The sequence below is a fragment of the Netta rufina genome (genome assembly GCF_964035555.1).
Source record: "Netta rufina genome assembly, chromosome: 5".
Classification (NCBI taxonomy): domain Eukaryota; kingdom Metazoa; phylum Chordata; class Aves; order Anseriformes; family Anatidae; genus Netta; species Netta rufina.
In genome coordinates this window covers 59309334-59333180 of record NC_140128.1, presented here as the reverse complement: position 1 = coordinate 59333180, position 23847 = coordinate 59309334, and the positions used below count along the sequence as shown (strand labels likewise).

General features: G+C 42.3%; 1 protein-coding gene across 2 annotated transcripts in view; it reads left to right on the top strand.

Annotated features, from left to right (window-relative positions):
• The window catches only part of MNAT1 (MNAT1 component of CDK activating kinase), a 120183-nt gene that overhangs the window by 55471 nt on the left and 40865 nt on the right, over positions 1–23847 (top strand). The gene's annotated exons all lie outside the window — the stretch shown is intronic.

Sequence of the window (23847 nt, the reverse complement as noted above, 5' to 3'; positions counted from 1 at the left end):
TTGAAAACGACCCACATTCCCTACCTCCCCTAACAAACCAGAAAGTAAACGAAGCAAAAACCTCTGTATCAAACCAGTCTCCCATCAATTAATCAATTTGATTTGTCAGAGATATCTGTGCTGTGTTCATTGCGTCTGTTTCCTCCAAAGAGTTTACAATATAATAGCATTTGCAGCTTGCTTTTCCAAAAGTAGTGTCAGCTCTTGCAAACTTGTGCAGATTTTTCTCTTACGTTTCTGTATTACAAACCATATCTTCTTACTTTTTTATTCTGTGACATTTACTAGACAAAAAGTGCTAGGTTTTCTGCTTAAAAATATTTGAACTGAATGCATCTACTTTATCTAACTGTTAGAATATATTCTTAGATTTTTTTAAAAGCTTTTGGTCTTTCCAGCTTAGTTTGGAGGGCTATGTTAATCTTCCATGTAGCTTATGCTGCACAATGAGGACAGTGGAAATACTTTCCATTGCATTTGTAAATGGGTTTTCAATAGTATTGTGTAGCAGCAAATACGTCAAATCTGCAGCCTGAAATAAACTTCATTCAAAAAACATAAAAGACTTGGATGAAGAGATTTCTAGCGTCGTGACATTTAAATCTTAACATTTGGAATAAGTGAAGGTACTCCAGGTAACTGATCATTGCTTTATTGGTGTTCAGAAGGTGTGAGTAAAGACCAATTTTATTTGTTCTGTCCCAGATGAACAGACAACCCTCCTCTACTGACCATGGTCTTAGATTAAAATGACAAAAAAAAAAAAAAAAAAAAATTTGAACATTTAAGGTAAGGACTATTTGAAGATTGTGACTAGTGTCTTAAGGAAGATGGATTAGCAAAATTGATTTTGCACAGATAAACTTACAGGTTTGGTTGAGAATGGCGACTCTCTCCATATTTCCTTTATAGGGTGCTTGATTTAATTATTACCTGACATTGGTTTTTAGAATTTTATAGAAATGACATTATATATTAATTACCTGGCTACCTTGTAATTCCTAAAGTAGTGGCTGGTTACTACAGGATGGGAATACTTCTGTGAGTAAGTACAGAAGGGACGCGGAAGGACACGGTTTAGTGTTTGGAAGCAGATGCTGAATTTCTCTGGATGACATGGAAGCTGGCGCTTTACAGGCCGTTTCTGAAAGGCTGGCCTCCTTTGAATGAAATGTTTTAATATGGCTAAATGCAAAATTATAAATAGAATAATAAATAATGGGCTCCGTGAGAAGGATTTGGAATTTTAGCTAAGCACGTAAATGAATTTGACCCTCAACCACAGCATGTGTGTAAGTCTTGGGTATATAAATAGTAGTGCAGCAAATAGGAAGGGACTGCTGAAGGCAGCGTTGGAGAGACTCGTGCACTGAAGCGCTTTGCTGACTGCATTTCGAAAGGGAAAAACGTAAAGACAACTAAAAGCAATGAAGGTTCATCCAAAGGTGGTAGGATAGGCTTTGTACTGCGTTCTGCCTCTGGTTCATGAGAAGGTTAAGATATGACTCAATGTACATTAAGTACCTCCTCAATGCAGAAAATGCCAGGTCTGAGCAGCACAACAGCAAATGGAGCAAGAACCAGCAACCTTAGCTAAACAAATAGGAACTGAGGGAACAAACGAGACCTTAAAGTTCACAATGTTCCAGTGGTTAGCTGGCCCCACTGTTAGAATTGACAGTGGAATGTGATGAAATCTCTAATTCTTGATGGTTTCAGATCAGGACTGGGATGCCTTTTGGAAAGTTACTGTAGTTGAATGCAAGTTGTTCAGCTCAGAACGGGGTTTTGTGAAAAGCACCAGTGCTCATCATGTAAGATTTAGTGCGGTTCCTGACCTAGTGACAGTGTTGGATGAATTCCTACCTTGAGGCTCACCTTATGAAATGCTTAATATGTTCCAACTGATTTTTTTTCTAAAATGCTGAGATGCACGGTCCCTCTGCGTTGTTTAATTGCATACATGAAATAGGTGGAGCTGGTAGAGCTTTTGTTGTGCTGCTCGTCATGGGCAGCACCTCGTGGTGCTCTAGCTTTGTTCCTCTAAGCCATGGGGTTTGCACTGCTTATTGGTGGGGCAGCTTTAGGGTAGTATTGTGATATATATATATATATAAAGTTCTAATTAATGCTCTGTTTGGCTCTACAGTTGTGCAAACAAAGCATTGTTTCTGTGCGAATTCCCTTCTGGGCTCACCAGTAAAGAGTTTTGGCATCATGCAGATGGTACACAACCACGTACATTCTTCCCCAGTGTGTTTATTTTTTCCTAGTAGTTTGGCTGCTGACCTTTTCTGGTGGATGTTGTCCTTAATTGTGTTCAGAAGAAGGGAATCCAGATAAAGTTAGCCGAGATGCTGGCAGATCCGGAGCTCGTGTTTACACAAAGGCTTTACATGCCAGTTGTGGCAGTCCTTGTTTTTTTTCAGCTTGAACACGAGTGGTTTTCCTGGGATGATCTTGGTCAGAGGTGCTCTTCTGCCTGACTGATAATTGGACAAGTTTCTCCGTTTCTGGATTAAGAGGCATGCCCATTCTAGTCTCCCCAGCAAAGCTCAAGGAAGTTGGCTCATCTGAGGTGCCGTGTGAGTGCTGTGGAGTTCCTGTGCTTACAGGGGGAGGAGGGAACGTCTGCAACTGGTAAGCTAAGCAAGAGCATCCCCTATAGCACGAGAGAGACAATTAGATCAGGGAGGTAGGGTTTCCATCTTCGTTTTTCCTTTTGTTAAACTGTTGTTTTGCTCCCTTCCAACAGGAGCTGCTTTGTCTTTGCGTTCTACTGGATCTCATTAACTTCTGAAATTTATTTCAATAAATTATGTCTTCCATGCATGAAGCGTACCCACCTAATCAGTCAGTTTGATTTAGCCTCTCTAAGTGGGGGAGAAAGCGCTTCAGAGTTTTCCGCTCATCATATTAAGGAACAGGCTTTCAGCATATTTGAATATTTAAAATATTAGTCTTATTATATGTAATCTGAGATCAGGGTAAAGCTACAAAAGAAATTATAATAACCTTAATTATACTTATTGCAATGGTGCTGAAAATGCTTCCTGTCAATGCATCTACTTTACATTTTAGTACTAGTCAAAAAGAGCAGGGGTTATAGGAAATGAATGCCATTTTTAGCGTTTCTATGGCTTACTGGGGTGGGTAAAACAAATGTAATGTCTGGGAATAGAACCATTCCTCCGTTTCTGGTGAGCATTGTGGCCAGTTCTGGTTGGGAGATGGCTTTAACTGGAAGTGAATTTTGAAGCTAAGAGGTGCTCTTATGCGTTGCACACTAATGGCAGCTTGCAAATGCAAGCAAGAATCCATTACGTTACAGTAAGTCTGGTTTTCTTTTTGTGCCCCTGGTGTTCGCAGGGCTATCGGAGCCTTTTGGTGCTTGTAGCTCTGTGCTTTACGTTACCCTTGTAGTTAAAAATTAGTGGAAGTGTGGAAGTATTCAGCTCCTCTTTAATTCACTGGAAACTGGGAACATGCACACTTTTGACTCAGTTATTTACACATTTGTGGAAGTCTGAATCCCTGAGACTGGCTCGATTGCATGCTATCTTCAGTCTCCTTCAGGCTGGATGCCCTGTTGCTTCCAGTTTTATTTTGCACTTTTGCTCCCTTCCTCCTCTTGTCTCCCAGGGGGCTTAGCCTCTAGTGATGGTATTCTTGAAGTAATTTCATGCAGTTCAAAACTCAATTACCTCTAATTGGATTGCCCAAATGTGCAGGAAAAGATCATAGGTGTCCTCTGGTCTGCTACCACTTGGGAGAGTTTTCCTTTGGCATTTTGTATCCAAATACCTCAAAATTAATCTAATGCATCATTGGCTGTTCAGTCCCTGCCGTGGGTTTTGTTTTATTACTTAACAGCAGTGGGAGTATTTATTAATAGAAGTATTAGCGCATGTAGGGCATGCTTCGTCATTACCAAGATGGTCATTACCCTGTGAATTTGCAGCTTAAATAGATGCGTTGGGGAGGGAGGGGAAGCAGATGCCCGGAGGCGATGTGCTCGCCCAGGATTAGACAGCAGACCAGCGGCGGAAGGAGGAATAGGATCCAGCCCTGCTGAATTCCTAACCTGCTGTCTCTTCCGCCGAGCCGGGCTCCATCTCCTGTCAACAGCACCCCTGAATGGCAGCAAATTAAGAGTGAAATATCTGCTTCGGCTTCTTCCCCGTCTAAATCACAGCAGCGCCGTTGCGTTTAGCTTTGCGTGTGTCTGAGCGTCGTCAGGGTTTTGTTCCAGCTCTTGTAGGCTGAGGCTAGTGGGAGCTGGAAGCCGGTGAGAGCAACTTGCAGCCTGAAGCAGCCGAAGCTTGCAGGAGGGAGCAGTCAAATCAATATTTCACCGGAATGAATCTGTGTCAGACACAGGATGTCTAGGACACCTCAGGAATGCGCGTTACTACTGAGCTGAGCAGAACACGTGTTAGGGAATAGATTTTTTGCAGCGTTACGCTTGCAGTATTATTCTAATGGGAAAGAGCGTTCTTATTTTACATTATGTGAAGCTCTTTCTTTTAAAACATTGACCTCATCAGCTCAGGTCAAATTAATTGTTCTTCGTTATTGCCTTTCCCTACAATATTGCTTCCTGTGCAAACAACTCTTCAGCAGCGGCTCCTGGTTTTCAGTCTGTTTCTTTTATAGCTTGTGGAGCAATTATCCAAAATCCTGTTCCAAACACACACACAAAAAAAGTCTTTCAAAATACTTTTTTAATCAGTTGGGCTCCTTCAGAGTTGCCTAGACATATGCCAGGTACTCGGAGGTAAGTGAAGTGAGCGCAGCACTGCTGTTGAGGCTGCGACTGTTCGGCAGCCCCAGCGAGTGCTTTGCTGCCCCATCCGTGTGACGGGGAGCGGAGCTGTTTCAGCCTCCCAGCCTTGCCTTCCCAGTTTTCGCTGCTCTGTTTTGTTTTGGGTTTCTGTTTGTTGTTTTGCTGGTTTTCCTAAAGCGCTTTTAGAATTAGCCTAAAGTTTAAGAGATAAAATAAAATCCATCCCATTTCCTTCCCTTGCTGTTAGCTCAGCTGGTATATCTTTAGGCTGAAAACCTTCAGATGGAATCGATTTCTTTGCAATCTATGCCAGCCTGACTTTAATTGCTGTTTTGTTTTTAATCTTCATCAGGCTCCTACTATGCTTGTCCTTTTTGCAGCTGGGTGGAATGAATCCCTTTTCACAAGATTATAGAGTTTAGAATCACAACGTGGATTTTCAAGAAGAGTGAAGTGTTTAGATGCATGGATTCACTCAGAAGAGACATGCTCACTTAGAGTGTGCTTGTAAAGGTAAAATTTTCAGTGACACTGAGCATTATCTAGACCTCCAGCAGGAGTCAGTGGCTGAATCTATACTACGAGGCTGCTGCATTCCCCTTGCAGTCGCGGTGCCTGCGTGCGTGATAGCTGTATCGCAGCTCAGTGCTCGGACGCACGGGGCTGGGCAGCAGTCCCACGAAGCAGCATCCCACTGCAGAGGAAATGCAGATGTGCTGGTGAGGGGATTTGTGGCGCTCAACTACGCGGAGAGAAACAGCGCTGCTGGCCAAACCGTGGAAGCTGCTTCCTCGGAGCGGAGATTTTAGGGGGATTGTACATTTGGAGGGCAGGTGCACGTGTACAGCTCTGTGACACCAGCTCTGCTGGTGGGATTCTGCAGTTCTGAGCGCTTTCTTGTCTCCCCGTGAGAATATTGCATGTTGGTTTAGCTTTGAATTTTTGTCATCATTAACAGTAGCTTGTTTTCAGCAATGAGAATTGCATTGATCTGATGAGAAGGATAGCTATTTCTGAAGAGCAAAAAGGGAGAAGAAATTGTGGCTGCTGGATCTTAAACATCTCTGACAACACAGATACAGATACGGGTAAAAGGACACCAAAACTGCTGAATGGCAGAATTCAGGTTAGAGGTAACAACCTGGGTTTAGCAGTGATGTAGTGTCCTGTGACCACATGCTGCTCACTTAAAGCTCACAGGATTGTGTACACAATATTGCTGCGATGTCTGAGTGGCATGATGGAGAATGATTAGCAACAGCAAATATATTAGCTTCACTAAATCTCTAGCCTGCTATTTAAGGATGTTGTGTTAAGATTCGAGCACATACATGCAGAACCGTGCTTAAATATTTGAACTTTGTTTTTGAAGTGTATGCCAGATACACTGCATTTAAAAGTGATCTATCATCAGAACGCTTCCTGTGCACTCCAACCTGCAGACTCAAGTCTAAAACATTTAATTGGGTTCTGGGCTTACTGTGTAATTACTATTATATCAAAGTGTGTAAACATTAAGCAAGTTATATTCACTTAATGTTTTCCCTAATGTAGGTAAGAATTTTTTGGGGAAAAAAAAGCAAGACAAATGATATTAATTGTCATTTCCCCTCATTTATACAGTGCTGACCTTGCAAAAGGAGACTGGATTTTGGAAATGCGGTTCTGCATCTCACTGTATCTCTTTGCAGGATTACTGTTTGGAATGCCTTAGGAAGGATGCCATAGTCAAAATTAAACAGTTTGGTGCACAGACATAATCAGAACCACTTGTCCCGATTCTGTTTTATGGCAGGACTCTTTTATACTGCTCCGTTAGAATAAATATTTGTACATTTGCTTTAAGGCTCCTTTACATGGCGAAGGCAGCACATGTTTATATATGCATATAGTATAAATAGGAATTGGGCCCATAAGTTTGCACAGCTGTAATGACTGGAATTCAGTAAATGAAATAGTGCCAAAGCTGTTAATTGCACAGGAGTGAGCAACGAGACAAGTGTGTATGTTAGTAAAGTTGGTGGCTGTAGCCAGCAGCGGAGCACATCTACCCTTTATCTGCTACTCCTTGCAATGGAACTGGTCTTCCTTTTATTCTTTTTTTCTCCTCCCCTGTTTGATTTATGTAGTTGCTCAAGGGCTTGCTTGCTTCTTTGCCATCAAGTTGCAGAAGCACGTCTGTGTGTCATGCAGCACGATGTCGTGGTTGCATGAGGAAGGTTATTTAGCAAGAGGCTCGCAGGGAGGAGGCTGCCAGCTCCGTTCCCCTGCCTGTCCTGGAGCAGGGACCAGGAAAGGGCGGCGAGAACTGGCCTCCAGCTCCTCCTGTAGGTGCCCAAATTCCATCCCCACTAGCGGCCAGACCTGCCACTTGCTACAATAGCACAAAGACACGTTGTAAACTGATCTAAGGCAAGTGTCATTTAAATCAGGCGGAGATCGTCCCATTTCTGAGCTGTACATAGCTCTGAAAATGCTATTGCTTGAGTAGGTGTTACTGTGAGCAATAAGGAGAGATCTGACTGAAAGAAAGAAGGTGGCTGAGAGGAGAGTCCAAAAAAACAGCTGGCAGGGAAATAAAGAATAATAAAAAATTTCTCAATCATTGTTTGTTTTGGAAAGATCATGCTTTAAGCACATGGAAATACTTTACACGTTTGAGAAGTGCTGACTTCCTACATGCCTTGTGAAGGAACAGCAAATCATTCATATAATGTAAACACATTTATAGATTGTTCCAATATAACTTTTTTGGTGCTGCTGTTCTTTTTAACAAGATACAATTTAGTACATATATGCCCTCTTGATGCTCTGCTTTGGCCGAGAGAGTTGCATACATCACGAATGTTCAATGTTAAAGTTTGTGCTAAGAGAATGGTGCAAAGTTACCGAACTACATTTTTTGAAGCAAAAAAATTGTTAAATAGTGGTGCTTGGTGCGCTGTTTAAAAGTCAACATCCCAGAAGGTAGGGATAGGCAGGAACAGAAGTAAATACCTTCCTTGTCTCAAAGCGTGAACATAACCTGCCCTGTTGTATCGTGGTAGATGTGATACTGAAAGTCAAGAAAGGCCAAAGTTCCTCTGAAAGAGTGGACTTCTAGATCAGGGAAGCAAAAATGAATAAAATAAGCAAGTTTGCCAAAATTGCAGTGGTTATTTGGGGAATTGGATAATCATAGTGTTGGGTGGGGGTCTCAAGGTCACGAGGCCTTGCCCCTGCTCTGAGGCGGCATCAGTGAGGCTTCAGCTCGTCCTGCAAGGGACTTGGCTGATCCTTTCCTAGAGGCTTCCTAAGATGGAGGCTCCCCAGCACTCTCTGGCAGTGCCTCACTGCCTTTGCTTTTACATTTTAGGGGGAGCTTTGTAACCGTGTGCTTCCTTGATGTGATGGCAGTCCATAGATGCAGAAAGCAGGTTGTTCTCTGCCTCCTTGTAGAAACTTGTTATGTTCTTGGAGATGACTAGGTAAGAGGACTTCACAGAACTAAGTATTTTAGGATTTAGATCTAGAGAAATAGGCCAGACGTCCTAATTGTTGCTTAACAATGAAAGAATTGATTTCTTCTGCAAATCTTTGATAGTCTGTCTCCAGTCTACAGACTAGATGTGGAATATATTCAACTGATAAAAGGACTCGTTGGAGTCCTTTTTTCCTAGAGAGAAAATTTCATTTAAGGAGAGAAATAAGAGTATTTAAGGAAGTGTCGTAAGAGCAAAGAAGGATTTGGAGCCATTTAAGCAAGCTAGGGGAGTGAATTGGTGTTTGTGCACAGAACGTATGATCTTCCTGCCATGATCCCATTTTCTTAGCACTTGTCTGCGTTTGTGAAAACACTACAGGTTTGCTTTTAATCTTGCCTTCTGTTGCTGCTGATCAAAGCAGTCTTGTGTCACTCCTTGATCCTCTCTGTTGTTTACCTGATGGAGGGCTGGTGGTCTGGGATGGCAGAGCTGGGCTAATGGGCTCGCAGATTCCTCCGAGTCAGCTGTCAGTTGGATTGTGTCTGGTTTTGAGATGCTCGCCTGGTAGGCACATGTGTGCAGACTTATCTCACAGACCACTTTTATTCTTGGCTACTCCATTTCTTAGTAAACCAGAACTGTCATGAAGCCTATTTGCCTTGCAGCATGGTCAGAAGATCTCCTGTAAGCCTATATTTTCTTCTTTACCTCTTCTCAGGGTCTTCTTCAGACAAGTTTTGGGTAAGTACAGCCTCCATCTGGCTTTGAAATTCTTGCCAGAGTTAAAACATCATGCGAGGAGGGCCAAGAGTAGTGATTGCAGTGGGAGAAGGTCACCAGAGGAGATGTGGTGGGGAGTTCACAACTCAGTCCTGGTGCAGTAATTCTGAGAACTGGAGAGTCCTCTTCAGCAGAGAACTGAAAAAACAAGAAGTGTGAGAACTCATGTGTTGAGACAAGGACAGGTTAATAAGGAAGAAAGGCAAAGAAAGCAAAACAAACCCAAACAAGTGATGCACAGTGCAATTGCTCGCCACCAGCTGACCAATGCTCAGCCTGTCCTTGAGAAACAGAAGCCCCCCCTGGCCAATCCCCCAAAGTTTTATTGCTGAGCACAAAAAAAAAAAAGCCATATAGTGTGGGACATCCCTTTGGCCAGTCCGTGTCAGCTGTCCTGGCTGTGTCCCCTCCCAGCTCCTTGTGCACCCCTGGCAGGCAGTATGACAAGCAGAAAAGCCCTCAGCAGTGTGTAAGCACTGCTCTGTGACAGCTAAAACAGCGTGGTATCAACATTATTTTCATCCCGAATCCAAACCATAGCCTCACACCAGCTACTATGAAGGAAATTAATTCTCAGCCGAAACCAGGACAACAAGCGTTTTGGCAGTCCTCTGGCTGGATGAGTTCCCGTGTGAGAAGTGTGGTCTCCAAGAGCAGCAGGATTGTGGGCACGCGTAGATGGTTTTGAACGCGACGCCCCATGTACTTCTTACCAAGGGTTCTGGCTGTGGGCAGGGGCGGATGTGCAGGACTTCTATTCCCCACAGCATCTTCTGTTTTGATTAAATCCCTGTTACGAGATACCCCACTGTTATTAATATATTAATCCTCTACAAGAAGGAAAAACGTTCAGCGTGTTGATTAAGGTCATGCTGGGTGTGCGTGTGTGTTAACCACCTTCTCTCCACATCCATACTTGGACCTAAATGAACACAGTGGACAGATGAGTGCTTGCTACAAGGTCTCGAAGGAGACAACTTTTAAGCTTTAAAATAGCAAATTTATGCAAATTAAAAGTACATTTAAAAATAAAGCCGTGTTTCAAAAGTGTGTTGAGGGTGTTAGTTTTCAATAGTCGGTAGTCGTCCAAGGTGCACTCATTGTACTAGGGCACTTGCAGTGAAAGATATTTTGGATCAAAGAGACAACGTTCTCTACCAAGAAGACTTCAATAAGAACTTCCCGAAGAATGTTTGTTCAGGTGCGGAGGGTGGGAGAAGGGAATATTGTTTTAGGCAATCAGTGTTGGACATGAAAAGGTGAATTTCCCCATACATACCTAGTCTGGATTCAGTGTGTCAGTCGGGTGTTGCTGGAAAGGAATATTGTCAGCAGCGGACACTAATGGAAGAAGTCATCCTCATGAAGAAGTGCACTGATCTCTGAAAGCATGGCTTGTCTTTATTCTTTTTAACTTCTAAAGAAGAAAAATGTAGATACGGAGTATATCAGAGTGGAGAATTGACTATTGGAGTTTATTGTTCCAGTTGCCTCACAGGTAACTTGGTATTTTGGGGAAACAGGAGGGCCATGCATGCCTTGTGGCACGCATTATAACTCCAGCAGGATGTGTAGCAGAGCAGTAACATCCCCTGCCTCGTGCCAAGAGGATACTATCACTGTGTAAATGTTGTCCTTTATACAGGCTCTCCTTTAGAATATAAAATCATTGGAAATGTCGTGGAAACAAAGAAACCTGCTCTGACTCCCTCAGACAAATGCGCGCAGTGGTACGGGCAGGAAGCGGAGGGACAGAGAGCACATGTGGAACCATCCATCTAAATTAGCTGGATGGAGGCCAGGACACTGGGACTTGCAACATTTGCCAGGATTACGAGGAAATGAAATGATGGGTTTGTGTAAGTAGAATGATTCGGGTGTTATTGTGGGACAATGAGGTAGATCCTGGACAAGGCAGACAGTACGTTTAAAGGTTGGGCATTGGGAATTGTTGGAAAATGATGGAAAAAGGAAGCACAGGTGAGTAGGATGGAGGAAGAAAGAGTTTAGAATGGCGGGCTGCTGACAGGAACAAAGAACCACGCATTGTTAGGTCTGAGGTCTGTTCTCCTGTTTCATCTCTTGAATGAGAGGCATCAATAAATGCAGTGGCACTCTCTTCTCCAAAGCACAGAAAGAGAACCACAGAAATGTGATCCTCTGTGAGACTGTCATAAGCAGTACTCAAGTAAACAAGACCTCGTGCTCTGTGCTGCGTAGACTTGCTGACAGATCTAACCGGGATCGATGCAGGCATCTGAGCCTCGCCATCCTTAGGCGGTCTTTGGCGCCAGGGCTCGGGGCTGCCCGTGTTTGTGTACCTGTGGGCACGTGAACGTGGCTAGCATAAAAAGAAAAGCCACGTGTGTCCCAAGGGTGTATGTAAAGATGCCCAGCTTGTAGTGCTGCCATGCACTAGGCCCTTTGAGTTTAGACGAGTGAAGTTTGGTGAATAATCAATTAGTAAATGTTCAAAGAAGCTTCTGCCTTTCCACCGAGTAAGCAGTTTCTGGGAGAGGTTGGTGGTAAGGATGCTGGAAATGGCATGCACTGGATGCTGGCAGTCTGCTTTCATTTGGAGCAGGATTTGAGCCAGCTCATGACTACAATCCAGAAAAGGGATAAGCTGAGGAGCTTTGTTGTAAGGATTTCCCACCAGCCACATGGACGCTGTAACATAGAGTTGGAGGGCTACTTTGTTGTCTGCTTGATAGAAGAGAACTTGGCATAGATCTTCAACATCTATATCCTGGTGCTTAATGTCTGTTGGCACTGTGTTGGCTGTGCCTGCATACCAAGGATTCCCTTTTGCATTTGTTCCCACTGGAGCATTATTAGGGTTTTATTCATTGTGTGGGGAGAGGAAGATGGCTTGGTTTGAGAGCTGGTTTGATGATGTTCAGGGGATTACAGTGGAAACTGTCTGCCTCCTTTATCTTCAACCATTCAGTTTTCATTTGTTCACCGTATGTATCTCTTTGTGGGATGATACTTTGAGCTTGAATACCCATTTTATCCTATGTAGGTTCTGAAGCCTAGACAGGATTAGGCCAAGAATTTCTCTCAAATAAAGCAATTCTAAAATCTGTTTGGAATAAGGGATAAAAAAACACCTTGAAGGTGCAATATATACTAAAGCACAGTGTTGTATTAGTTCAGTTTTACTGATAGCATTGTGTATAGCATTTGTTTAATGCTAATTTTTAACCTAACTTGTATGTGGTTAGTTAATTGAATTTGATATACAAAATTAAACAAATACTTCACTCTTAGAGCATCAAAAGTATTCCTGAGGAGTGTTGTATCCATTTAGCTGTAGGTTGCTTTTAAGCTCCATGTAAGCAACTTTCTTTGTAGCTGGTTTGCCAGGTACAACCTTGTCATTCATAAGTCTGTTAATCACCTGATCGAAAACCTTGGGATTTATTTATTTATTTATTTATTTTTAATGGCCAGAAATAAAATAGTGGTGGTATCTGTCCTGTTCTGTTGGTCGTGAAGAACAAGGTATAAACATAGCTGCATTTTTGTTTTTATTTATGAAGAGTACCTGGCAACTGCAGCTTTTCAAATGTGAAATTCCTTCATTAGGAAGAAGTCTTGTTAGAACTCAGGATATGTAATTGTTAAATACAACACCTCATGATCACGTTGGTTTGTCATCTTTTATTTTCAGGCCATCTCTGATCCGTCTTAGTGGTGGTATCAGGTTTAGAAACCACCGAGTGGACTGTGCTTGAGGTAGCAGCTGAGGTCCTACAGATAGGAAGTGAATTTAGATGATAAAAATTGTTGCTGTATTTTCTGTTAGGGAAACCTCTGTCTGTAGCTCTGCAACAGTGAAAATGCAATATGGACCTGGGAAAGGTGGGGTGACAATGTACTTTTTACTTATATCGGGAAGTCTTCGCTATCATGCATTGTCATTGATTTTGCTGGCAGAAAAGGAGGAGCAAGAACGCTAAGGAATGGCCAGCTGAGACTAGAGGAATGGGAGAGAGATCCTATACCTGACATAGCCCGTGGGTTAATGTGTGCGTGAGACCGGGAGAGGGATACAGCAGTTCCCTGTTTTTCCAGTCTGAGGTATGTCTGTGTGCATTGTCACTTGGCAGAGGAAAGGAGCTTTTCAGGGGAACTGAGAGATTTAGATCAGGGGGCGTTTGTTTCGATCAAAGTTCTTCATTTCCAGTGGATACCAACCGACTGTCAGATAAAGCCGGTCTGAACTTGAATTTTTGGACTAGAGTATGAATAGAAGTTTATTTGAGTGTTTTTTGTTTTGGTTTCCCTAGCTTCCCTATTACGACAACTTTTGTTGAAGAATTAATTAGGAAACCATAAGGAATGTGGATAATGTGGATGATATGGTTAATACTCTGACCGTTACAGCAGATTGATTGAATTGATAAAATCTGCCGCTCGTTATATACTTTTATATTTTTAATTCAATTAATCTTGATTTTTTTTTATTATTTTTATTTTTGATTTGCATAAGGACATGCAAAGTATTAAACTAAGGCCATGGAAAATAACTTTGACAAAGCTTTCTTACTCCTCTGGAATCTAATTAAAAATCTGCAAATGTTGTCATTCATCATTTTACTATTGGAGTGTATTTCTTAGGGAGACAGTCTAATATCCTGCAGCAACTTCATGGCATTACAAAAATAATTAATGGACCCTTTTAGGGCAGTGTATGTTGCTACAATGTGGAATAATACTTCAGTGTTGTAACTGAATGGCGTGCTAGGAAACACTAATCCCTCGTGTATAGTAACAGGAAGTATGAATATTACTTATTAATGATAATATAAAACACCTTAGCACACATGCTTTTTCTGGGCACGTCTACATTTTTGTAAATCACAGTGAATTTTAATTGCAGAAAATTGGTGAGAAGAAAGAAGGATTTGTGTAATTAAGAGGATCTGCTTATTTAAAAGCCTTTAGAAGTTGTAAAAGATAGAACTTCTCTGTATGAGAGGGATGGCTGTTGTGCAATAATGCCCCTTCATTCCCCTTTCATAATAAATCTCAGCAGAGTATTCATCTAAAGGGCTGGATGCCAAAAAGAACAGGTTCGACTTGTCTGTGAGGATTTACACCACACTAAAATGCACAACTGCTTTTGCAGAGGTCATTGTGAAGGTCACAGAGCTCGCATGCACTGCTGAATGAGAGCAGTCTACAACAATAGTGCGAGTGGTTGGACTGTGTGAAATCAATATTTAAAACCTCATATGGAATGTAGCAATAAGCTGAAATCATTAAAACACGTGACTTCAAAACACATAGATTGTTTTGCAAGAGAGGAGTGCTCTCTTCCAGGAGTTTGCATCTCATACCCTTTGCTGAATGCCACTCCTAGATGAAAGTATAAGATTTTTCTCAATTCAGTTAATGTTGAAATAACATAGTATGTCTAGTATAGGCAGTCAAACTAGTAACAATCATATCAAGAGGTTTTCTCTGTCCAGTAGAAAAAACATCATATTTGATATTGATACTGAAGTGGATCCAGTTACCTGAAACTTGCAGCACCTTGCTTTCAAATAAGGTCTGAGTTAGCCCATAGGGTCACTATGTCTTTAAATAAAAGATGATGATCATTTCAAATGGCAACCAGCCATTGGTGGGGTTTAGTGCAGAGATTAATTAGTAAACTTTGGAATGCGCTACAGCAAATGCAGCTGATTGGCAATAGCATGTGGAGCAGCAACTGGTGGAAGGCCAGTGCTTCTGAGCAGCAGAGGTATTTCCAAAAAGACTTAAGAGTGCTGTGATGTGTTATTCTTTAAATGGAACTGTACTGATTGCATTGAGCCACTGTTTTTCTGTTTATACAGTTTAGTAAATACAGAAATTAAAGAAATCTGAGGTGGATTTTGAAAGAAAGCAAGTTTTCTTCTATTGTTTTCATGTGATTAGATGCATCCCATATTGATGCCCCCAAACATCAATTTACAGAGGATTGTGGTTTGTCTGCATTGCATTTTGCAATTTTTTCTTTTACTGTAAAGGCAAATGTCAAGTGTACTGCCAAATGCTGAGATATGATTTATTCAAATAAGACACTGAAGTAAATACAATTACTTCAGTGGCTATGACAGTGAACGGCTTCTATGGTCTACTTCTTAAAATGGTATGGATCACTGAGGCAGTGTGTTTGCATGATTTATAACTGTTTGTCTTCCTTTTAATGTTTTAAAGACGTGATTAGAGAAATTTGGAAACTATCTCTGTAAATTAGCTTCTTGAGGATGGTTGATCTATTTGTTATGAGTAATGGGCCCAATTATCCATAGTCCCTGGTGGGACTATTTTCTCAGTTTGTGCAGGCCAGGGAATTGGGGCTTAGATAATAAAAATTAAGATGTTTTATGTAAAAATAAATAAATAAATATAGTATTTTTTAAAAAACTACTCTTGAGAAGAGTACTTGGAAGCCCTGTATACTTCTTTAAGTCTCCTATGTTGTATTAGTCTCTTGATGCCTACCTTTGGTTAGAGGCATGGTCAAGCATTCATTTAAATATTGTCTTTTTAAATCCTTAGGCCAATGGGTGTTTGCTTCAAAAATGGCTCAGTGATCTGGTAAAATTCATCTTACTATGCATTTCCTGAGAAAAAAATTTCCTGAACAAAAGCCTGCCCTCGTGGACTAGCTACCGTTATCACTGAGATAGCCATGTTAAAATTATGACCCCAAACTGAAAGAGGCGCTTGATCACATAGAATATAGGACTCATCCTGGCCCTGACCCAGAAATCCCTTAAGTATATGTTGTAAAACGAGGCAAGTGTGTGCTCCCTGCTCCTGTACTCGTCCTCGCCACGGCCTAGTCCCCATGGCGCGCTGAGGGACGATGGCGGCTCCGCCATGGGCTGGGCCGCGGCAGGTGCCGGTGGCCGGGCTCCGACTGCGAGCTGCCGGAGGACACGGAGCCGAGGTCGGGGTTGTCAGGGCGCCGGCTGCTTCTCCCGAGGCCTGTTTCTGCAAGCCTCTGCTTCCTAGGCCATTGTGTTTATTGCCACAGGTAATTGCAGCGAAACGGATGGGCTCGGTTTGCGCAGTCACGTTTGGGCTTGCTGGGCGTTGTCGGACCGGACTCGCCGGCCGCCATCCAGACAAAGAGACCGCTGTGGGGCTGCTCCTTTCGCCTCGAGAGGCTGCCCCGGTGCTTAAAGCTGGGTGGTTTTCGGAGCTGGATACAACGCTGCTGAGCCCGTGCCTAAGCGCCAAATAGGTGTCTGATGAAATTCCCTTATAGCAAATAGATTTGTTGGCTCGGTGTGCCTGTAAATGAAACCTGCACGTAAATCCACACACGATCGGGTGTTAGTCTTGCAAAACGTGCAGTGATGGCATTTGTTAAGAGCCGTTCAACTCTCGTGCTTGATTATTTGTGTGTGAATACATATGTAACAAACACCCGTGAGCAAAAAAGCATCTCACTTGAAAATGCCGTATCTGAGCACTGCAATCAGGTCCCTAATTACTGAGACTCGTTTTTTTTAAACTAAACCTTCTGTGTGTATGTACAGTATACACATCCAAGTACATTGCGAGGCATTGCAAATGATTAAAAGCAAACTGTAACCCTTGACAGAAACAAATGTAGGTACATTCTGTGATGCATTATCCTGGCTGGACTGCCGGTTTGCTGTGAGTCAGCTGGCTGTATGAGTTATAGGGTGCGCTTTGTATCACTGAACGCTTGCCTTTTGGTATTGGTTTAAATCTAAGATAGGAAAGAGTGAACAAAGTCTGAATTTCCTCCTCTCAATAGCACAAACAGCCGCTGCAACTCCCTGCTTCTGCTAATGGCCTGGAGCTGGCTGGCACGGCCGCTTGTGTAGCCGAGGCTGGGGATTAGGCAGCTGCGTAAGGTGAGCTGCTTTTAAGCTCTGGCAGTCTTTTTTTCCTTCCAGACCTCTAACATGCCAGGTGCCAATGCTCCATCCTAGCAATGAGTGTTTCTACAACACAGCGACGGCTGTGAAAAGGAGACAGGAGAGAAAAGTTGACGCGGTGTTGTGGTTTAACTGTGACCCGGGATTAATGTGAAACCGAAGGCAAAACCATGGTTTTCACTTTATTATTGGTTGGTAAAAGTTTATGTCCAGAGCTCTAGGACAAAGCTGTTTAGGCTGGTGGTGATTTAAGCTGTTTGAGTTCTTTTAAAAGCTTTTAGGTATGGACTTGCCATCTCTTGCTGAAAATATAATTTTTGTGAGAGTTGCACGTCTTACCTTTCTCTCTTTTGTTAAATCTTGGCCGCTTAAATCAAAAAAAAAAAAACCAAAAAACAAATAAGAAAAATCCCACCTTGTATTATCAAGCCCAACATGCTGAAAGCTTCTTGAACAGCTTGCCTTGGCATGAGAGAATTAACGTAGTTATAGCCCAGCAGTGAAGGTGGCTGGGGAGAAGGAGGAGAATACCCCCCTGACTGCCTGCACTTGGGAAAGGAAATGCAACAAAATATTATTGTTCATATGAACTCTAGGCTTTCTGATCTGCTCCCATGGACTTCACTGATACGGTATCAGTTACCCCCATGCCTGCAAGAAGGGGTTAGTGTTTCATGTAATGAAGTGGAACGGCGATGCAGATGCGCAGTAGCCCAGTGTTGCTGGATGGATGGCTTCCAGGTAGATGGAGGATTTAGGCTGACCGCTTTACGAGGCAGCTCTTCGTAGTCGGCCCAAAAGCAGCTCGTGCTGGTGAGTCCAGGAGTGTGTGCGCGTGCTTAGTCAGTCTCTTGTGTACCTGTGTGATTGTACCACTGATTAGACTCAAAAGGCTTGGCAAATCCTATTTGTGTGGGAAGCTGGAGTGCAAAAACTTGCCTAATTTACTTTATTTAAATCAATATAATCCTGCTTAAGGCATTTTGGAAAGCACATCTAAGTGAACGGTATTTTAAGTTAACACAGTGTCTTTCGTGTTCACAATAAAAGCTAGTTTCATTTGAAAAGGGTGTGCTTATGGTTACCTTACACAAACTTTTGCCATATTAAATGTGGAAGGGCTCAATTCTCCTGCATGCACGCATTGTCTTTTGTGAAATTTGTACTTAGAAGATTTAATATCTTCAAGTTTGCTTTATGATCAGCAATTCTTTGAACTCGCAAACAAAGTGTGGATAACTTCAAATAGATATTTGAAGTCTGATTCTAAGGAACGCTTATGTTGATTTTTGACCTTACAATGTGAAGTTTGATCTCTGTCTTAAAACTGAGTATTCTAGAGGAAATGTAAATACGAGCTGGACTTTGAAAGATCTATTTAAAATCTGTTCTCTTAAACTTTAGGAACGTTATTCTGGATATTGTGATGATTCAAATGATGGAAGTGTATTCCTGCTCACAGAGGCCCTGATTCAGCAGTCGATCTCTAATCAGCAAAGCTCAGTTGCAGCCTTGTACCTTAGGAAGGTGTAGATCTGTAGTGATTTAGACTTGAATATAGCATTTTTTGGGTATTGTGATGCTCCAGAGAATAGAGAAGGGCTAACGGTGGAAGCTGGCTGAGATGATTTAGAGTTTTATGTAAGCACATAAAGCTGCAAGTTGTCTTGTTGTGTTTGGTTTTGAAAAACTCTTATTAACTACTTTGACATCTCGCTTTTATTCTCAAACATCTGCTTTAGATTGTTTGCCATAAAAGTGTAAGAATTAATCTTGCCCTCATTTTTGTTATTGCTACCAGAAACCAAACTATTTTTATTACTTCTTGTATAGGGATTTGGACTTGATAATTCAGGGTTTAGGAGAAAATAAGTTCGTATTTTTTTCTCTTCTGTATGCTTAACAGGTAAAGTTAATTATATTAAAATTTTTAAGTGCATAAAGATATTAGGCATGGCTTGCTAAACCGTACTGTAAGCTCTACTTTGCTTTACTTGACCTAATATTTAGAGTTTTAAGGGAATTCAAATGATCAGCTTGGTTTGGCTTGTTTCTCAGAACAGCAGCTGTCCTGAGCCAGGGTAAGGCATTTGCATCATCTGTGGAGAGCTTCATGTTTATTTTCCTGTATGGAAATGACATATGAAAGTCAAAGAAATGAAAACTTTCCTATATGTTTAGTCCTTTGATTAACAAATGCTTTTAATGCCTGTTCTTGGGGCTTCCTTTTTCTTGGATTACAGCTCGTTTGTGTTTTTTCACCGAGAAGTAAGAAGTAACTACAGCAGCAAAACAGTAACTACGATTGCAGCAAAAAACTACAGTGCTTTTGGGCCATTTCCTTCTGCATGGTATATCACTACATTTCAGGGCATTCTGCTGATGTGGGTTCATCCAGTATTTGTCCGAGCTTATCTCCCTTTCTACAATGGAAGTGTTGTTTTTAAGGCAGAGCTGTCTTGTTACAAGCCTGTAGCAGGAAATACTCATGCAGCCTCTCTGTAACTTGCTCGAAACCTGACGTTTGTGCTGCAGTTGCTTTCACAGCAGTCTCCTCTTTCAGAATGTGTGGCGACACTTGCCTTTTTTTTTTTTTTTGTACTCGAATACAAGTGTTTTAGCAAAAGGGCTCATGAAGGAGCCAGCGAATGAGGTAAAACAGATGAAGCATCTCCTTATATTCTAAACAGATAAATAGGATTTTTTCTGGGACTAAGTGGAAAAAAATGTGCGATTATATTGCAGTTTTGCTGCCAGCTTCTATTTTTCTCTGAAGTGAGATTGTAGATTTTTCCCAGCAGGAACCGTTCCTTTTTTGCTTGTGCTATGGATGCTTTAGATGTTTCTGGTTATTGTGCTTCAAGGGGCGATGCAGCCGCAGACCCTGTAAGCACAGCGATGCGGTGGGGCCGTGGCAGGGCTTCGGTGCACGGAGGGGTCTTTCTTCAGCTCCCTGGGGATCTGCAAACAGAATTTGATCCTCTGAATTTCCAGATATCCTGTCCTGTACTGCTAAAATTCAGGTGCTGTTGGAAGGGTGCACCACTTGGAAAGCTGTCACGTGTCTGTAATTCAGGTGTGAGCATCATTTTGATGTAGGCAATTAAAACAGAGAGAAAACTTGCATGGAAGAAAACCCCTAAACCTCTCTGGAAGGACAAAAAGCATGCTTTGTGAGGATCTGTGAAAAACACAGTTGCTTCTACCCCAGGGAGTGTTTCATTTAGTTTGACAAAATTAACGTGTATTTTCAAAGCAGTGCACGAGCTGTGTTAGATTTGCAGTGTCTCTTCCTGTCACCACGATAATCAGCTCACGTTTACTTGTTCTCTCTGCATGCAAATGAGAAAAAAAGGCTAGAATTAAACTACTTTCCACCTTATTCTAGAAGTGATAATTTCTAAATATGTTGCTAACAGGTTTCAGGTTGCATTTAAATTTATAGTAAACAGTCCACAAATACTATGCAAGAAGTCTCATGTACTGCAAGTGCCTGGTGATGCTCTCTTCGTTTTTCTGGACTAGAGTTATTCTAAATGCCTCCTTTTTATCTCTTTGCCTATTCCTGTTAATTCATTCTGACTTTCTCCTTCTGTTTTTCCTATTTTCACATTTTTCTTTTCATTTGCCTTTGTTGTCCGTTTCATATTTTATTCCTTTATTTTGTCCCCATGGCTTTAAAAACGTCCATACTTCCTTCTGCCAGAGTTTTATCGCGTTTTAGCAGTCCCTCCTTAAAATCTAGCTATTCAAGGAATCTCACTTTATTTCTTTATCAGTCAGACAAGCCATTCTGGTTGGGGTGTTCTGCATCTTTATCAACATTTATCTGGGTCTAGGCTGTATGCTCAGTGAAATAGGGAATATGTCTCTGATTTTCACACAGGGAATTTCTCATCCTCTGTAGACTGAGGTCAGCTTGCTGTTCGGTTTTGTTAGTTTAAGCAGTCTTTCTTTTTTAAATCATCCATCAGACTCCACATTCCTTAAGAATTATATTGTCTAGCTGTGGATATTTGGGTTGGGGGGAGCTGCTTTAGGGGAATCCTAGGGAAGAGCAGGCAGTGGGTACAACGATGCATCATTGTTTGTCAGCTCCTGCCGGGTTCACCAATAAAGCAGTGAAGTTTTGCAAGTTCCATTGTTCTCCAGGAATTCCTAAATTATTTTCTTGCATAATCGAGGAGTCGTATCAGCATAACACCCGGCTTTCCTGCACCACGACAGGAGCACCAGCAGGTTCAGCTGTGTGAAGACTCAAACAATTGCTGCTGGTTGGTGAGCGATGCACGGCTATTGCTGTGCTCTGATCTCTGCTGGGATGCCTGTCACTCTCTAAATGTTGTTTGTTGTGATACACAAGGTGGCATTTGTCAAATTGATTTCTGTTTCACATCCCTTGAAAAATTAGGCCCCTAATGTGGGCATTTAAAACCGTATTATATTAAGGCCTATAATCCTGTAATTAGACTGGCTGCTGCAGAGCTTATGCTTCGTTGAGAGCCAAATCAAAATGATCAAGGCTCCAGAAGTCTGATGGTAGAAATGCAACAAAAGTTTCCTTAATTCTGCCTAATGCTGTAATACTGACAGAGCACGCTGGGAAACAGCACAACAAACTGAGCTGAACGTGGACTCTGAGTCACCCTTAGTGAAGCCGCTCGACAAAAAATAGAAAGAAGATGCAGGTGTACCCTGAGAAGGGCCATGTTGAGCACCGAAGCCACTGTAGGAAAAAAAAGAGGTGAGCTGATGGCGAGGTTTGCACTCACATCTGCCAGGTACCTGTGTCCCTCACAGCAGCTGGTTTGGGCATGGCTCTTCGGTCCAGCTGGGAGAGCCAACGAGGAATCGAGCAAGGCAGGGCTCTGAGGGCCAGGGCAGAAGGCTCAGAGGAGGCTGAGCTTCTGCTTGCAGCACACTGCACTGCAAACCACGGAGTAAGTGTGCAGGAGCTGAGGCCGAGTTGGGAGCAAGATTGAGAAATGAGCCCTGAAAACCAGGGGATGGCATGTGGGCTTGTTACTTGAGTGAAAATGCCGCTGTGTTTTAATTCTCTGTTTTCAGAAACGGTGCTGTCTTGTGTACGGTGCTGTCCTTTGAATGGTGCCGGAGATTTTGAGGAAAGCTTGGCAGAGCTCTGGAGTCTCTGCCGAAAACGAGCGTGTGACTCGGCCCTGCAAACATCCAGACTATGCCCTGAATCATAACCGCGCTTCGACAGCTCGCTGGGAGACGAAAGGGGCAAACAGGCAGTGTCATCCACTGATGTGAAGAAAGGGCAAAAGACTTTTCTGTAAAGAGCAGTCACTAAATCCTGCTACTGGCACCAAACCAGCTGAATTCTCTTTCAGCGTGTGTGATGGACGTAGGCTTTCTGCTGAGAGATTAGAGAAATGCGGCTTTTTGGCAGGAGCTTAAAGATAAGTCTGGTCAGGTAATTATTTATGTCAGAAAGTTGTAAAAGGAAAATTTTGGAGGCAAGTATTGCTGAGCACATGCCTAGATGTGGTTAATTTCCCAGATACAGGTTTTCGTGTAACAGACCACATATGTGACCGTCTCTTTGTTAACAACTTCTTCGCTGCTGTTGATCTCTTGCTATATTTTTGCCATTCATAAAGAAAACACATTTTTTAAATCCATTTTGGCTTTGAAAATTCAATTTACTGTGGGGGGAAAAACCCTAAACCTAGTGAGGGTGGTAAGAAGCATCTGAAATCATCTATCCCCAGGAGAAGTGGGGTGTGAATCTTTTATCTTCGCCCTGCCACATGTGGTCAGATTCTGTCACTGAGATCGATAGGCAGGCTGAAATTGATCCTGATGGTTTCTGCGTCAGATCGTTTGTTCTTTTTCTGCTTAGTTACTGGGATATTCCCGCAGTACTTTTAGTAATTGTGTAAAGAAATCAGATTTGTTGCTGGTTTTCAAAAGCAGAAGTAAGAGCAGTTGGTTTCAGATATTTAAGTGCTTGGAAAAAACCTCAGTGGCACAGGAATTTTAGGCTAGGGAATGGAATTATGCATTTTAGTTTGACATTTTTCTTGTTTATTTAAAAAAGCTGTGGAAGACAGGGAGGGTAAAGGTTAAAATAATATTAACCAAGCCCTCCAAATCTATCAGTTTCATTCTCCTTTTCCTGAGTATTACTGTAGTCAAACAAAGTAGTTAATCAGAATCAGATAGCCATATTAGCACCGCTGACACGGGTTTGTCAATAGTGAGTGGGAAGGGTGGGAACTGAGAAAACAGCTTTTGGCTCCGAGTGCTTGGGGCATTTGCATCAAGATTGTTCTCTAAGAAATTCTGTTATCACGAAGACATCTTTCTAACACCTGAATTCTGTTGTGAACTTAGAAGTAAGATGGTTTTCTAAGAGAGATTACAGTAGAAAATACAAGGCATCTGTAGTATTGTTCTAACATCCACGGGTAAGCACTGGGTAACTGCAAACCCAAGTGACAGTGTATGAGGAAGGGCCTTCGTTACCCTCCCTGCAGCAATAGAGCTGACATTTGGGATGTGTTTTAGCAGGGCTCTGTCCTGGCACTGTGCTGGGCGCAGTTTCTTCTTTTCTGGCTGTGCAGGGAGCGTGACCTGAAGGTGAAAAGCATTACCCCCAGAGACAGCACTGCTGCAAACTGGCTTTGGGAGACGTAGCACGTAAATACTACTTCTGTTATCCAGCATGTGGTGTGATCTCTTGGTGTGGTGATAGCAGACCTGGGTAAGTTCCTGAGCGCAGAGAAATGAAAAAAGCAAAAAGATCAGCCGCATCGTCTGGTCCAGCCACCTCCAGCACAGAAACAGGCATTGTCTGGGCATGTTTTAATGACCCCAATCTCTGGCTTCTGTCTCTTGCCTGGGGATGTTTTTGTGGCATAGCTGTTCCTCCTCT